A 16677-nucleotide genomic window follows, 5' to 3' on the forward strand; every position below is an offset into this window, starting at 1 on the left:
TCATCGATTTAATCACTACATACAATTCAATTATCTATTAATGGTTCGTAATTAAAGTAAGAATTAATTACCATTTAACATCTTTAATTATATCTTGTTTCTTTAAGTACCACTAACTTTACTAGTAAAGGTTAATTTGAGCCCAATAACCTTTCAGTTCCAAAAGTCAACCCTTAAGAGAACCATTATTCAATTTCTCTCGAAAATGTATAGATTCCATATATGTATATTATAACCTCAGCCGTTTACATCAATGAGTTCCCAAAACAAAAGTTTTCAGCTTGTTCATTCTGACAAACCATAACGAGTGAATCAAAGAACTCATATGACATAAACATAAGTTCATAATAACTTCAGGATTAAGATCAATTTGTATATGATCATCTTATTGATATGTTTAATTAATAACCACTTTATACAAAGTACCTCCACTAAGATGTCATACTACATCAGTTATCTGAATCTAGATTACATGTATTCATAATACTTGTTTACCGAGATTTTCAGAAACCACACTAATGGATAATAGATAAGAATAATGATATGGAAAGTTGAAGATTAACTCGGGATTTTTACGTGGTTAGGGCGTTAATGAGCCTTAGTCCATGAGTCAGTTGTATTAGAGCTTGGAAAGTCTTTTACAATGGTGTTTCTCTCTATGTTTGGACAGAGTAACTGTATATAAGTCGAAGAAAGATCCTTTTTCCAGTGTTCTATCGCCTGTATTTATAAGCTCATAGGAACACTGGGTCTGGGCCGGGTATGACCTGGGCCCATCGGAGATATGGACACTCTTGGCTTCTCTGGTGGAAGCCCAATATAAAAGATAAAACATACATAGATTCAAGACTAATTAAGGCCCAATAGGGCGGCCCAAGAACTGGGTTTTGCCCGACAAAACGGTGCTTTTGGTCTGGACACTTCGAGTTACGAGGCTGATTCAGGGGACCAAACCAGTTAGAGTACGTGTCAGTGCAGGTCTGAAACAACGACGTGCAATCCTGAGGTGGCCTTTTCCGCAGGTGAAAAGTGGGGACAACCCCCACGCGTCGTGGGGCGGCTTCAGGGTCACGGATGCTTTTCCTTACCAACCGGGGACGACCTGATCCGGGTTCGTTTACCTTTGTCCCTCTTCGTTTACCACAGGCCCGGACCGTTTTACGTATAATTCAACGGGATTCTGGGCTGTCTGTACGTCTCCCGGACAACTGTCCTGGATCACCATCCCGGACACCGTCCGGACTCAGAATCGCACTAGGGTCGTGCCCCTTGGATATTCCTGTACCGAGCAGGCTTGGCCCGGGCCCACATTTGAACGCCCAGACCATGGGCCTAGACCACCGTCCTGGGCCCACGTCAGGAAATGGGGATAACAATACTAGTGAACTATACTTACAGTATTTAATCCAAATATTCCACATAACTTTGTTTTACTGCGAACTGGTTAAATTCGTTCCTCTCGTACCAATACTAGATTGTAATCACAATAACGAATTTGGGAATTTTTTGATATTCATATGATATTATTCTAATAATAATAATAAACAAACAATATATTCAAAATTCATTTCAATTATTTATTTCATAAAACATTGTTCAAAACATATGCTTTAAAGGGCACTAATCCCAACAAGTTTTTAGTGATGGGTATGATTGTTAAGATTTGTAGTTAATTTAGTGTGTGTTATGCTCATTTTCACATAAATGTGAGCTATGTGTGAAATCTAAATTGACTAAGAAACTATTTCTAGTGTTAAAAGATAAACTAAGTTGTTAGATTTATGCATAGTGATTTATGTGAACTTAATGGAATGATGACTAGAAGTGGAAATAGGAACTTTATTACTTTCATTGATGATTGTTCTAGATTCACATATGTTTACTTGCTTAAGAATAAAGATAAAGCATTTAATATGTGTAAAATATATAAAACCGAAGTTGATAATCAATTGAAAAGGAAAATAAAAGTAATTAGAAATGATAGGGGTGGTGAATACTTTTATAATGAATTCAACTTATTTTGTGAAGAGCGTGGAATAATTCATGAATGTACATTATCTTATACATCTCAACAAAATTGTATAGCAGAAAGAAAGAATAAAACTTTTCTTGAAATGATTAATGATATGCTATTACATACTAAATTGGGTTTCGCAATGTGAGATGAAGCCTTGCTATCCACGTGTCATATTTGAACCGCAGTCCTTTAAAGAAAAATCAAATATCACCATATGAGATATGGAAAGGGAAGAAGCCTAACCTAGGGTATCTCAAAGTGTGGGGGTGTCTTGCTTATTATAAGAACATGGTCCCTAAAACGACCAAGTTATGTCCTAGGGCGATAAGGTGTGTATTTGTAGGCTATGTGTAATGACCCAATTTTCCTACTTATCGACTCATTAGGGATACTATTACGTACTTGAGAGGTCAACGACCTCTAAAAGTCAACTCTTTTGAAGATAGGTCCTTAGGTTACTAAAAGTGGACTAATTGAGATAAAATGACGTTAGAAAATCATATATAGTCTTTGGAATTTTCTCCTATACAGTTGCTGAAAACAACCGCACCCGTGGTGCTACTTTATTTTACTTCTATTGGTTGGATATAGTTAGAGTTGAGTGGTTATTGTAGACTTGTTTGCATAGGATTTTTTTCTTAAGTTTAAAACCTCACGTGCAAGCCTCACAGCTAAGGGAGGAACATACCATGGTCTAACAATATAGTAGGCAAACTTTAAAAATTTCATAATATAATTCCTCAGAACCATTTCAGACAAAATAAACATAGACATTGTACAACCCAATTTACTACATAATGAAAAAACATCCAAGTAATAACATAACTTAGGCTACGATCACCAGAAAAATTAACCCAAATATAATAGATGATATATAGTCGGAGATATGAAGGACATAATAGCGTCTACTTCAATCATCGGTGCTTCATACTTTCATGCGACTTACCTGTGACTAACTCATCATGAATCTCAACCATAATCTCACAAATCTCATCCACATGGTCCAACACCCCTTCTAAAAGAGCAAGTACATGAGTCATCCTCATTGCCACCCTATTGTCGACACTCTCCTTCATTCCCTCTTCAGATGATGAGTCACCCCCCCAGCTTTGGCATGGCTATTAATTTTCTTCGAACCCTCACTCCACCTGAAATACTGACTCCATTTGAGTATCCTCTCGGGGATGCACTCCATCTCCAAATATGGTCTTGTCTTCCACCTCCTTTTGCATCTGATGGCCCTTCCAGTGTCCCTATGCAAGAGATGGGAGAAGGTTCAATATTTGGGTGGTCACAAAGCACACACAACCTTTCACACCTGCATGCAATGTCAACTGGCTTCTTGATATCCACCAATAAAACTCTGCCTCGTGTTTATATGGTTTTCAATCCCCTCAACAAATAAAAATATTATGTAATGGTAAATTAATGTTGGGTATGGGTGGGACGTTCCTTTACCTCACCTACCTCAATTGGGTCCATGGTAAATGCAGTATGTGTCAAAATTATTAACCTCATGGTTGAAATCATTATTTAACCCACTTTCTACAATTACCACCGATTTGCCTTCTCTCGAAAAACTTTCAAATAAATTAATAAGGGTAAGTTATGTAATTGGTTCCGCCATTAATATTGAAAAGCAGTAATATAATGTATTATATATATGTTTAATAATGAACAATACATTTATTTAAAAAAAAAAAAAACCGATGGGACCTAGGCTACATAATGTTACAACTATAACTTCCAAAGGCACTAGATAATTAATATCATCTAACATACAACGATAATATGTATACTATATTAACAGCTCATCAAAATAATCATAGATTACAACAACATGACGTGGACCCCATATGCGGACTGAGATTGCCTTCCTTCATTAATCCTGACATCAACCGTTTCTTCAGCGGCAGCATTGGCAGCCATGGGAGGAACTACTTCATTCACCACTGTAGTGGGGGATACGGATCGTGAACCATCGACTGCAGCGAGTCCCCCTGATACGGAGGATATGACGTTTTCGAATGTTGGAGGTTTGGCACGAAGTCCTCCAAGTAGAATAATTAGCCTGAACGCGTTGGCAATGTCGTCTTCATCGAGTGCCCTTCCACGAACACGTTGTCGAATTCCATTCTCCATATCTACCTCGATTTGGTCGGTTCCAAGATTATTTGTTAAATTTGTGGCAAATACACTAATTTTCTTTCCCACACCTTAATTAACTTCAAAGTTAGTTGGTCGGTCCAATGTATTAAATAAAGCATACTATTGGTTGTCATTTTTTTGTCAGAACCTATTCCCAATAGAATAAATATATTAAATAAAAGAAAGGCTGCTATCACCTACGCCAATAAACAAGGTAACAATTACACTACCATTATAAAACCTTTTAATCTACACCATCTATCTAATAATCTATGGTTTAAAAAATGCATGCACCGGTGCGGCTGTTTTCGGGAGCCGCACTGGAGAAACACCCTATAGTCTTTAATGCATGTTATTGGGATGTCAAAATGTTAAAAATATAAAATCAGTACGGTACTTGAAAATGCTTAAAATCATGTACTTGGACTCAAGTCATGAAATGCTGAAAATAAAACTTAGAGTAGTACTCTTAAAACAACATAAAATTAATGCAGAAGTCTTGAACTCATTTCCAACCCTACAGGTTGGGTTTATCACAATATGCATATTTGAGACGAAATCCCCACTAGCTGCCAACACCAATCTCATGCTTTTCCCTTTGCCAAAAAACAAAGGTTGTGTTTGGTAAAATTTTTGCTTTTTAATTTTTTAAACATAAAATTGGAAATATAATTTTATTTTTAAAAGATAAAAATATGTGTTGGTAACTATTTTTGTTTTTTATTTTTAAAAACAAAAAATAATAAACGCTTTTGATAACTTTTATTTTTATTTTTTGTTTAACAATATAAAATGATGTGCTAATTTAAAGAAGAAAAGAAAAAAAAACTAAAAGTTGAAAACTATTTAAAAAAAAATTGAAAGTGAAAATTTTTTATTTTCAAAATTTAATAAATTTTGTTTAAAATTAAAAATAAAATAAAATAAAATTACCAAATACTATTTTATATTTAATTTTCAAAAATTTAATTGTTACCAGACAACAACCAAATTTTTACCAAACACAAACTAATTAAATTACAATTTTCTGGTGTCCTTATTCCCAAGATATATGGAAGCAAATGGACTACCCTTTTCTCCTATGCCAAAAGGAATATATATCTTTCAAATGCGTATTACTATATACCTCTGAAATCTTAGAAAAAGAAACTTTTGAAAAGATGTTAATTGTTGCTTGGATAATATGGTTTGAAAGAAACAAGAAAACTCACGGTTAACAAAATAGAATATCACAACAAGCGATGGGTTAGCTATCTTTTTATTGGGATTCTATGCGGGATGTGCAAATCCAAACAGATCAAACACGTCCAAGAGGAAGCTCTTTCAACGAAAGGATGGAAGAAATAAAAATTCATGATTTCACACTTTATGTAGATGCATCAATATCGACCCCTACAAATATGGTTGGTTTGGGAGCAGTCATCTCAGTGAATCAGCAAATGAAGGCAACTTTGTCCAAGCAACTACAAGGTTCATAATTAATTTGCTCTCATCACTAAGATATGTAGGGTCTAACCAAAGGATTAGATAATTCAAATACAATAAAACGTTAATTTAATAACATGTTTTTTAAAAAATGTTTCTTATAGGAGTTGGTTTTTGTGATACATGTTCTTTATTGGCTTTTCAGGCGAATGCACTTGCACTTTTGGTAGGATTAAGATGGGCTAAAGATATTGGTCTACCAGTAAAAGCATTCTTCTTGATTCTCTGTCTTTGGTCTCAGCTTTCGGTAATAATACAGTGTACCAAAATGAACTAGGGGTCTTTTTTTTTATATATAAAAGTTTTATTGTCTAGCTTTCCAGGAACATCTTTTTCTCATGTTAGTCGTAACTTTAATGTTGCTGCTCAAGGACTGACTAAGTATGTCCTTAGGATGGACGATGAGGTTTCTTGGATGGAAGAAACCCCTCCTCCTATTTGTAATGATGTTTATTTGCAATCATAATCTAATATGATAGATTTTGATAAAAAAAAAATTATATTTAACTATTTTTGTTAAGCTTGTTTGTGTGGAAGGTCCTCAATTTTATGTTGTTTGGCAACTTGATCCCTTATCTTTTTTTGTTGGCAAATTAATCACCAAGCTTTTAGTTTCAATACAATCACATCCCTAGTGCCAAAAAGCCATTTGACTATTTTTTTTAAAAACAATAGAAAAATATTAAAAAATGTTTAAATTATATCCAGAATATTATTAAATGTTCCTTTTTCCATGGCACATGAGAAACAGGCTAGGCCTTAACCCATTTGACAAGTCAATAGAAAATTCTGACCCATTTTAAAAAAAAAAAAAAAAATCTGATGGTTGATTGTAGCAGTAATGTGGCACTATAAACGAATGATTGCCATTTTCCAGTTTCGAAAATAATAAAATTGAGAGCTTCGTGTTCATCAGAATCCGATAAAATGGAATTTCCCACCTAATAGATATATTAATACAAATGAGAGGTGTACGGAGTGAGTCTATTGGATTTTAGTTGAATGGTTGCTTGTTTGAGTTAAGCTTTAGACTGGTCGTTACGTTAACTCTGTTTCTTTGCTTTCTTTCTCACTCGAATTGTCACAGAACAGACACCATACCATGGACGAAGCTCGCACCCACCATTTCCTCTTACATGCTCTAAACAAAGCTTCAAAAGATCTCTGTATCAACCCCCTTCGCGATATATTATTCAAAAACAACTCAAAATCCGCCATCGAAGATCTTTTAGAACTCGGAGCCAAAGCGGACGCCATTTTTTCCGATGTCCCAAACCTCTCTCGATCACTCTGCGACCTCAGGACTCTGCTCCAAGACCTCCAAAAGTTACAGGGCTTTAATATCCGATCTCTCTTCTTTCGTCCAATCGCCAACTACAACGTTTTCCGAGTCGCCCGCGCTATCGAAGCCGAAATCATATCGTACTTAGATCGAGAGATTGTTATTGATCTTGTGATAAAGTTGGGAAATTCAACGGACGAGAATCAACAGGTGAAGACCATGATCGAGTTTCGGAACCGAGTCTCTCGTGGCTTCGATAGGGATTTCCAGGAGTTGGTTCTGAGAGGAAGAGTCTTCTCTGTTCTCGAATCCGTACTACTCACTGAGTGTGAGCCGTTAATGGGTTCGAACCGGGTTCGGGACGAAGCGGCTTTGGTTGTTTATGCTTTGGTTGAGTTCAATAAAGACGTTTTTGTGGGCCTGGCCCTAATGGGCCCAACGATTCGAGCCCTAATCTCGATTGCTTCGTGGTGTTCCATACGGGTTTTATGTAGTCTGATCAGATTCATCAAAACTCCTCTAGTAGATGAAATCGAAGCCAATGGAGAAATCCCTAGAATCATCGATCTTCTAAGCTCGGAAGACTATCAGGTTAGAGTCGCGGCGTTGAATAGCATCCTCGAGATCGCGTTTTTGGGGAGGAAGGAAGTGGTTGAAGCTATGGTTGGAGATGATTTGGTGAAGAGGCTGGTGAATTTGCAGAGAACGGTGGAAGTAACTCACAAAAGCGATTTGGTTGAGACGGGTCGACTCAGCGAGTCTGAGATTGGTGACAGATATAATAAGGTAAAGTGGCCATGTGAGAACTGTGTAGCGAGACTTGTAATGCAAACCCAACTGGGAGAAGGTCTGGAGAAGACAGAAAAAAAGGAATTCAAATCGAAAATACTGAAAATGGTAAGAGAAGCTTCTGTTTCTGATGCAGAACTTGCCGCCATTGTTGCTGAGGTAGCATGAGGATCTTCACATTAATATCGCCATTTTCAGCATAGGGAATTTTAAGAGTAAAATATAGGATCTAATTAATTATTAATTAGTATAGATTTTATTTTTAATGTTGAGTCTTTTCTTTTGTTTAACTTAACGATTCTCTTTCGGCATAAATAATAATTTGGGATATTCGCCGGAAAAACTTTTTTTTACAAATGTTGCGATAAACTCCCAGTAAAAAAGTTTAGTGGCTAAACTCCTATTTTTATACACAAGTTGCACATACCCCACAATCAAAAATTTTGGTGGCAAAACCACCTTCGTTATTGTTATTGGTTTATTGCAAGTTACTAATTTTATGTGTCAAATGTCATGTAAGTAAGTTAAGTGCCAATTAAGATACACGTTAAAAATCTTTATGGACTATATGTAAAATATAATTAATTATTTAAAATAATAAATTTAATTAATAAAAAAATAATTTTTTTTTAATTTTAAGTTTTGTTTAATTTTAATTATGTATTATTATTATTTACGAAACTTTTGTATTTAGTGAGCTTTAAACTTATTTGAGCAACTTTAATGGTAGATCTCGGGTGTTGATGCTGTTTTTTGTCAACTTAATTTTAAAGAGTACTAAACAATATTTTAGAAAGAATAGAAGAACACAATAATTTTTAAGTGGTCCAGCAGTTAAAATCTGCCTAGTCCATGAGTCAATATTATTGATCTTGACTCTCTCTCTCTCAAAGCTTTTTCAGAGCAATTTTGGTAGAGTATTTTCAGTACAATTTTGTGCGTGTATACAAATGAAAAATCTCAGACTATTTATAGACCTGGTTATGATAATATCTCTCACTGATTCAGGGAAGTTATAATCAATTATTCAAATTTGAAATAAATGTAAATAAATACATTAATTACATAATATCTTATGATAATTGGGATTTAATATCTGATAACTACAAATCCCTAAGGAATAGGGATTTCCTAACAGCTGCCATGTGAAAAACGCGTTGTTAATTTCGAATGCAAGGTGGACATGCTTTCGAGAACGAACAAGACTTCGAGCTCGCTATTCCAGTCAGCCTCCTCCTCACCTAGTGGTTTCATCAAACTCAACATTCGGAGACCAATACCTTCAAGCCGACAACTAAGGCTCGAATAATACCCACGTGCTTCGGAGAAGATTCTTTCTTTCGAGCTTGAAACTTAAGCTCGAACCTTTCAACTTGTGCTCGATCGCCAATAACAACATATCAAGAATAATGTCACTAACAATTTCAGCCAATGCTTATTATTTTCGAGCTTACGCTTTATGAGCCTACATTTCAAGGCTTATTTGTTCATTCTTGAAATTTTGGTGTAACATTTTGCCCCTTAAAAAATACTGGTTCGAATCCCATGAGAAATAAACTTTTGAACTCTACTTTCGAAAAACGTGTCCATCTACCTCACTCGAGTGCGAACATGTGTCGTTAGGGGATTACATACTGAGTGTACTCGAGTACTCTTTTTCCTGCGCATGTCTTTTCCCATTCTCTTTTTGTGGCCACACTTCAGAAATCAAATGTGGTCCCTTGGATCACCTTGTAGCTCAGATAAAAGGCCCAGGTTTGTTTGTCGTTTACAATTCTCCTCTTCTATTTATACCCTTTCTTCTTCCCGACAGTATTCACTTTTGCATTTCAACTTTCAGAAAAAGAAACACGAACCAGAGCTCTTTTCTTTGCATGTTCTCTAAATCGAAGAAGCAAAGCAATACCACTACTTTCAGCTCTGTGGGATCATTCCTACTTCTGCTTCTCCAGTCGACGATCTCCTCGTTCCCGCAAATAAATATGTGTAAGCTTTCCAATCATTATATATATATATATGTTTCCTTTGTACACAAACCCTTTCTAGTCATTGCCTCACTCTTGAAATTTTCTTTGCAAAAGGTAACTTCTAATCTGTATAGGCCGGTATGAATCAGAAACATATTTTAGGCAGAAAATTCCAATAAAACGGATAAAAATGGAACCCTTTAGGTTATGGGGTAACATGATATAGGTTTCGTTTAGCTTAAGAAATAAGGTTTTGGATTAGGGTTTTCAAGCACATATCTACAAAATATCGCATTTTCGGGTATCTACCAACTTTTTCTCGAAAAATTCGAGATTCTTTGAAACTGATAATAAACACCTCACTCTCACGTGAGTGTACTCTCGATGCCCCAAACTTTACAACAGTTCCGGGTGGTCATTCAAATTAACCTTGCCTTTTTGAGCCTTCAGGCTCGATTAAGGAAATCTCGTGATCTCGAGCTTGCAAACTCGAGTTATCAAGATAAATTTTCCACTCTTTAAAATTATATGCCCTCACCTTTTTTTTTCTTATTAGATGTCGCAGTCTTCAAAGAATCGGTGGGGGCCCGAGCCTTCCATTCCTTACTACCCACCATCTCCTCGACCTGAGTCTCCATTCACCCGAAACCAACGGCTCATCCGGGAGCACGAGCTCGAACAAGAGGACATTCGAGCTCACCTTCGACGCTAGATTGACGAGGTTGAAGAAGGAAAAAGGAAACGACTTTGGTTTGTTGCATATCCGGATCCTAACCTCGAGATCCGGCCAATCCTTTTAGACCCCAACTGCAGAGTCACTATAGCCTATCCTATGGGCGAGCTTTTATTCACCCTCATGGAGAATATTCTGAAACAACCAACCACCTCCCAAGCCATTTCTATCCCCACCTCAAAGGAGGATTTTTTCGAGGCTAAGCACTACCAGAGCTCAGTTACTTCCACCAGCCACATCTTCGAGCTACTGGCCTTCCATGGTCTAAAACTACCCGGCAAACTGATGTGTCGGTCTGCAATCTCCAACGAAAGGAGTTGCTACGCTCTGGGAGATGGCAATCCCCTGATAGGAAGGTTAAGCTCGCTGCCTGGAGTTGCGAGCATATGAGGGTTGGGTCCTTGCTGCCCCTAAGGGATTACTTTAAAAGTTTCTTAGATTATGCTGGCATCGCCCCTTTTCAGCTCCAAACCAACTCTTTCAGAGTTTTGTCAGCCCTAAGGTCGCTGTACCACGAGATGAAGTGGGACTGGCTTTCGGCACATGAGATTTTATATCTCTTCTGCCTCAAGAACAACCCCTCTCAAGCCCACGGAGGAGATGGATTTTACTATCTATCGAGCTATCCGAAGGAGAAGCTGTTGTTCGAAGACATCCCAAATCATCCCCCAAACTTCAAAACCATCTTTTCTGGACAGATGGGTTCGCTCCTTCCCAGTTCTATTCCTTCTAACACATCCGTAAGTATCTCGCCACTTCTCTTTTCCTTTGATCTGTTGAGCTCAAAATGTTTATTCAACTCTTGCCTGCAACCAACTATCATCGACCCACTCCGGCCAAGGCCATGAAGGAACACAAGGAGGCAATCCTTCAGCTCCCTTACGGTCGAAGATCCTTCACCTATCTTCTCCACAAGGACAAGTTCTAAGCTTGTGGTCTATTAGGTGAAGGCGAGTCCACAGACGACTCGGGGATTCGCAAATATGTGAGGTGGGAAGACGTCCCAATCTCCACCACCATACTTCCCCCCAGGAGGAGGCCCTCGGGCTCGCAAGCCCATGCCACCGCTCCCAGCCTACCTGAGCAACCAGGCTCGAGAAATGAAGCCCACAATGAGCCTTCAACAAGCTCGGCGGATTGAGGTAAAGTAGTGTTGGATCCATCCATATGGTCTCCCACTCTCCTTAGATTCAAACATGATGTAATGGTTATTTTTAAGGACCCCAGGAATAACTTCGTGGCATGGTCGAGGGTAGACCTTAGAGTCCATAGGCTTGATAGTTGGCTAGGAAAATACCAGACCATGTATAGTGTAAACAAGGTCTGGGATGGGGCAGTTGTTCAATATGGGACCAACATCTATAGGGATCTAATGAGACTATCCCCCACCTATAGAGAGGGGACCCCTTTAGAATCATCAGAAGACACGGGGATTTCTTGGTCTTCGAGCTCAAGCTCGACAGAATCTACCAGTTAGGTTGCTTTTGACTTGGAGTCTCATTACTTATGGTAACCTTGTTCGACTGCTGATACACTATCTTTTCTTTTCTCAAGTTATAATGATTCAGACTTGGATAACATTCTCAATAAGCATGTTGCCTCGAGGGAAAAGAAACGCCAACGAGTATCTCAAAAGGGAGGTCGCCCTTCCAAACTCACCAAGAAAGCCGAGGTGGTCCCTCCGACATCGAGGCCATCTGACCTGGGCCAGGTGACCGAGCTCTCAGCACCCCCTGAAATTGTGCATTCCCATCCTACATCTCTGCCAAAATGAGCCCATGCTCTCATTCGAGGTCACTTCCTTTCAATCTTGACCTATGTGCCCGAATTTGTGGTCGACAGTGCTGCCGGAACCCCTGGGGTCAACCTTGGTTCTAATACCTTGACCTGTGTGGGTCAAGGCTTTAACAACCTCGGGGCTCCCTAGTGGAAATTTTTGACCTCTTGCTGGATGCCAACACTCTTTTCGACAAGAATGGTGAATTGTTTTCCTCGGTTAGTTACAATCTGACAAGTTCCCAGCTTTTGCGTCAACTTTGAATTTGTGCTTTTGACATTGGTTTTTTTTTTTTTTGCAGGCACATATCCTTTGTTCAACATAATTTGTGCTAAATCGCGAGGTCACAGTGAGCAAGGTGCCCAAGAGGCCTGAGATGCCCAACTTAGGGTCGAAGAAGACCTTAAGAAGGCTCGACTAGAAATTGAAGCAAGGGATGCGGAGATCAAGAGGATACCAGAGCTTGAGTCCATGCTAGAGGTGACCTTGAAGGAAGTCAAGACCAGGGACTCAGAGATCAAAAGGATTAAGGAGCTCAATGCCAAACTTGAAGAGGAAAAGAAGATGACCTTCGACTTCATCGAGAGAGAGAAGGCTCGTCTTCTTGAAGAGTTTAAGACCATAAAAGTTCGCGTCGTAGAGATGGCGATGTATAGGATTTGGGCTAATAATTTTGACCTCGATACCAGCTTCCTTTCTGATCAGGAGACCGAATTTATTGCCAAGTGGCAGGCTCGACTCGAGAAGGAAGAAGCCAAGCTCGATGTTGAAGAGGCGGCGGAGGCTTCCGAACAAGTCGGGACTGTGGTTGATGAGACGACTAATCCTTGAAGTTCAAGTCATGGGCTGCGACCCATTTTTGTTTCCCATTGTAATTATATTTTTTTTTATATATAATTTATTTTCTACATGACCCTAAGGCAAAAACAATTACAACTCATGGATGGTTTATGTTTCAGTGGTAGCTTTTATTATCTATGCTTATATTCTTTGCTTGAAATATTTACGCATATTGTCTACCTTGGATGCTTTTTGTTTTTCCACACGCTTATATCTCTTGCTCGAAATATTTATTCATTGTGGATAAACAGTTGTAATTGTTTATTTATACAAATACTTGTTGGGTTTAAGTTCGAATTTCAACGCATTCATGCATAGTTTACTTGTAATGCCCATATTCGACTTCGTCATTGTTAAGGTCGAATTTTACTTTTACCATGAATTTCTATTAAAAAATACTTAATGGCGTGTAACCTCGTTAGTCTAGTTATATTTTGTTTTTTCCACTAACTTTTCCTCATCCTCAAGTATGATCTCGAGGTTGCGAGGTTGAAACTCATTTGCAAAAATTTTCAATCCTTGACTCAACTTATTTTTGTTGGTTTATCTAGAATTCCAACTTTTGATTGTGTTGATTAGGCTTTGCTGGTTTGTTCTAGACTTGTTTAGTTCGTGTTTGGTTAATAACCCATACACTGTTATTGTTTATTTTTATTGATGATGTTTTTTCGAGCTCATGGTATGATTGTATACCATTTATGCCCCCTTAATATCCTATGATTGTGATCTTAGTTTATTGAATTTTGAGGGCTTGCAAAAAAGTATAAAAATAAAAAATTCAAAATTTGAATAAAATTCAGTGCTTTATTGATGAAAAGAAAATTTTAAATACAAGCTGGGTTAAAATGAATAAACATCATTCCTACATTACTGATAATAAAGTCATAGATGTTCACCATTCCAAGCTCGCAAGACCAATCCTCCATTCAACCTCACTAGTTTATAAACTCCAGGTTGGATGATGGACTCGATTTGGTAAGCTCCTTCCCAATTAGGCTCAATTACCCCAGCAGATGGGTCTCGTGTGGCTAGAAACACGCGTCTAAGCACCCCAGCAGATAGGTCTCGTTCTATATGCCCACAGGACTTGTGGTAGTTCCTCTGGCCATCTTCCCTTAGCTTCTTCTAGCCTTTTCTTCATAGAACTCTTTAGAGTCTTGTTTACTGCTTCGACCTGGCCATTTGCCTGCAGATGGGCCACGGAGGAAAAGCTTTTGATTATTCCATTCTTTTCGCATAAATGTGTGAACAAGTCGCTATTGAATTGGGTCCCATAATCAGATTCGATCTTACTGGGCATCCCCTGTAGATTATATTCTTCACCACAAAATCCAAAACTTCTATTGAGGTGATGGTGGCCAGAGGTCCAGCTTCGGTCTACTTTAGTTTACTCCTCCCTTCTCGGTTGACAAGGAGCCTATGACGTTGATTCCCCATACTGCGAACAGACATGGAGAGCTCATCATGGTTAGCTCGGTGGGTGGAGCTTACGGTATCGAAGCGAACCCTTGACACTTGTCACACCGCTTAACATATTCAAATGAGTCTGGTTTAACTGTAGGCCAGAAGTATACTTGCCTAATCACCTTTTTTGATAGACTATGCACCCCACTGTGGTCTCCGCAAAACCCTTCGTGGATTTATTCTAAAATTTTCCTTGCTTCGGGTGGAGTTACACACCTAAGTAGTGGCATGGAATATCCTCTTCTGTACTACTTTCCTTCCGAGATGGTGTATCTTGGTATTTTGTACATAAGTTTTCTAGCCTCGTTCTGGTCTGCTGGGAGACTTCTGATTTCGAGGTAGTCAATTATCGGGGTCATCCAGGTGGGTTGCGAGTCAATCATGTTGACATCTTCTTCCTCGAGCTTGGTTATGCTTGGGACCAGTAGGAACTCGACCGGAACCACGTTGAGTGTGTCAGACTCTTTGGTCGTGGCGAGCCTAGCCAATGCGTTCGCATTTGAATTTTGCTCTCGTGGAACTTGTTCTATAGCATAGAACTCAAATTCCCCAAACGCTGCCTTAGCCTTCTTCAAATAGGCTGCCATTTTAATGCCATGAGACTGATACTCACTTAGGATCTAGTTAATGACTAACTAGGAGTCACTATAGCAGTGAATGGCCTTTGCCTTAAGCTCGGTGGCTATCCGGAGTCTTGCTAATAATGCTTCGCACTCAGCCTCGTTATTTGATGCTTCGAAGCCAAATCGTAAGGCTAAGTGAAAATGATTTCATGTCAAAGTGATCAAAATGATTCCTGCCCCTGATCCATTCTCATTGGAGGACCCATCGACGTAAAGTCTCCACAGCTAGCGGGTTGGGGTTACAACTTCCTCGTTGGAGATTCCCGTACATTCAACAATGAAATCTGCTGCCAGCACAATCTTTTACATAATTTTCTCTCTCTGATCTCTAACTGGTCCTAATCAGATCCAAGATCCACCTTAAAGGATTCCATCTTACTCAGCAACTAATCCTTTAATTCTTATAATTCCACTGAGGCACTCAAAACAATACTTACATCTGATTCTATCTCTGGCGCTAATCCAATCACCATTCTAGTCTCTTTTCATAAAAAGGAGCCTTGGCAGACCACCTAGTAACACATTCAGAACCCACAGACTAATCTAGTCTGTCCTGATCTCACTGGTACAATCCAGGTGATATCCATCACGCTAGCTAAGAGTTCCATGCATCCCTCTGCACAAAACTCTAGCTCTCGCTACAAGTTTCATAAGCACACAGAACCATATACCAAACTGGCCCAAGAATTACTATACTTCCCTTGCTATTCAGGACTGCTCACTTAACCAATCCAAACCCTGGATCAAACCAAAGCCTGATGTAACCAACTTTATTAGAATCCCTGTTGAGTCCTTGCCATAACTCAACTTATCTCTTAAATTGACAATACCATATTACATTTCCCATCACAACATAACCATGTGATCTATATATATACCATCTTTATACCTTTCTCTACATATATACCAACAAAAGAATAGCATGGCACCAAAGCCAAACAGCGTAATTCAGAACTCGGAACTAGAAAAATGACCTGTCATCCCCGAGGAACTAGTCTCGGTCTCAGACTCTGATTGCCCCGGAATAAACACTCAAGTTGGAATCGAGCTGTCCATCCCCTTTTGCTCATTCTTCTTCCACATTGGGCAATTCTTCTTACGATGTCCAAACATCCTGCATGAGAAACATGCCCTTGCTCGACATACTCCAAGGTGATGCCTCTTGCACCGAGTGCATATCGGATATGTCTTCCGACCTTCCTTGTTACTTGTTCCAATAAGTGGAGGTATCACTATTTGAGCTCCATGCTCTCCATCACTCTGCTGCCCACTCTGATGTCCTGCGCTCTCAACAGCAAGAGCCTTTCCTACCACCTGAGTATAGGTAGAGACTTCATGCACTGGGGCAACTCTAATGCCCTGAGCTATTCCAGGATTCAACCCCTGAATAAATCTTTCCTTCCGGGCTATATCTGTGGGTACCACATTAAGAGCAAACTTGATCAACCCATCAAATTCAGTAACATACTCAGTCACTGACGCATTACCCTGAACAAGATTCAGAAACTCATTCATCTTAGCGGTCTTAGCTACATCACAGTAATACTTCTCA

This window comes from Humulus lupulus, chromosome X, assembly GCF_963169125.1.
Source record: "Humulus lupulus chromosome X, drHumLupu1.1, whole genome shotgun sequence".
NCBI classification, from domain to species: Eukaryota; Viridiplantae; Streptophyta; class Magnoliopsida; order Rosales; family Cannabaceae; genus Humulus; species Humulus lupulus.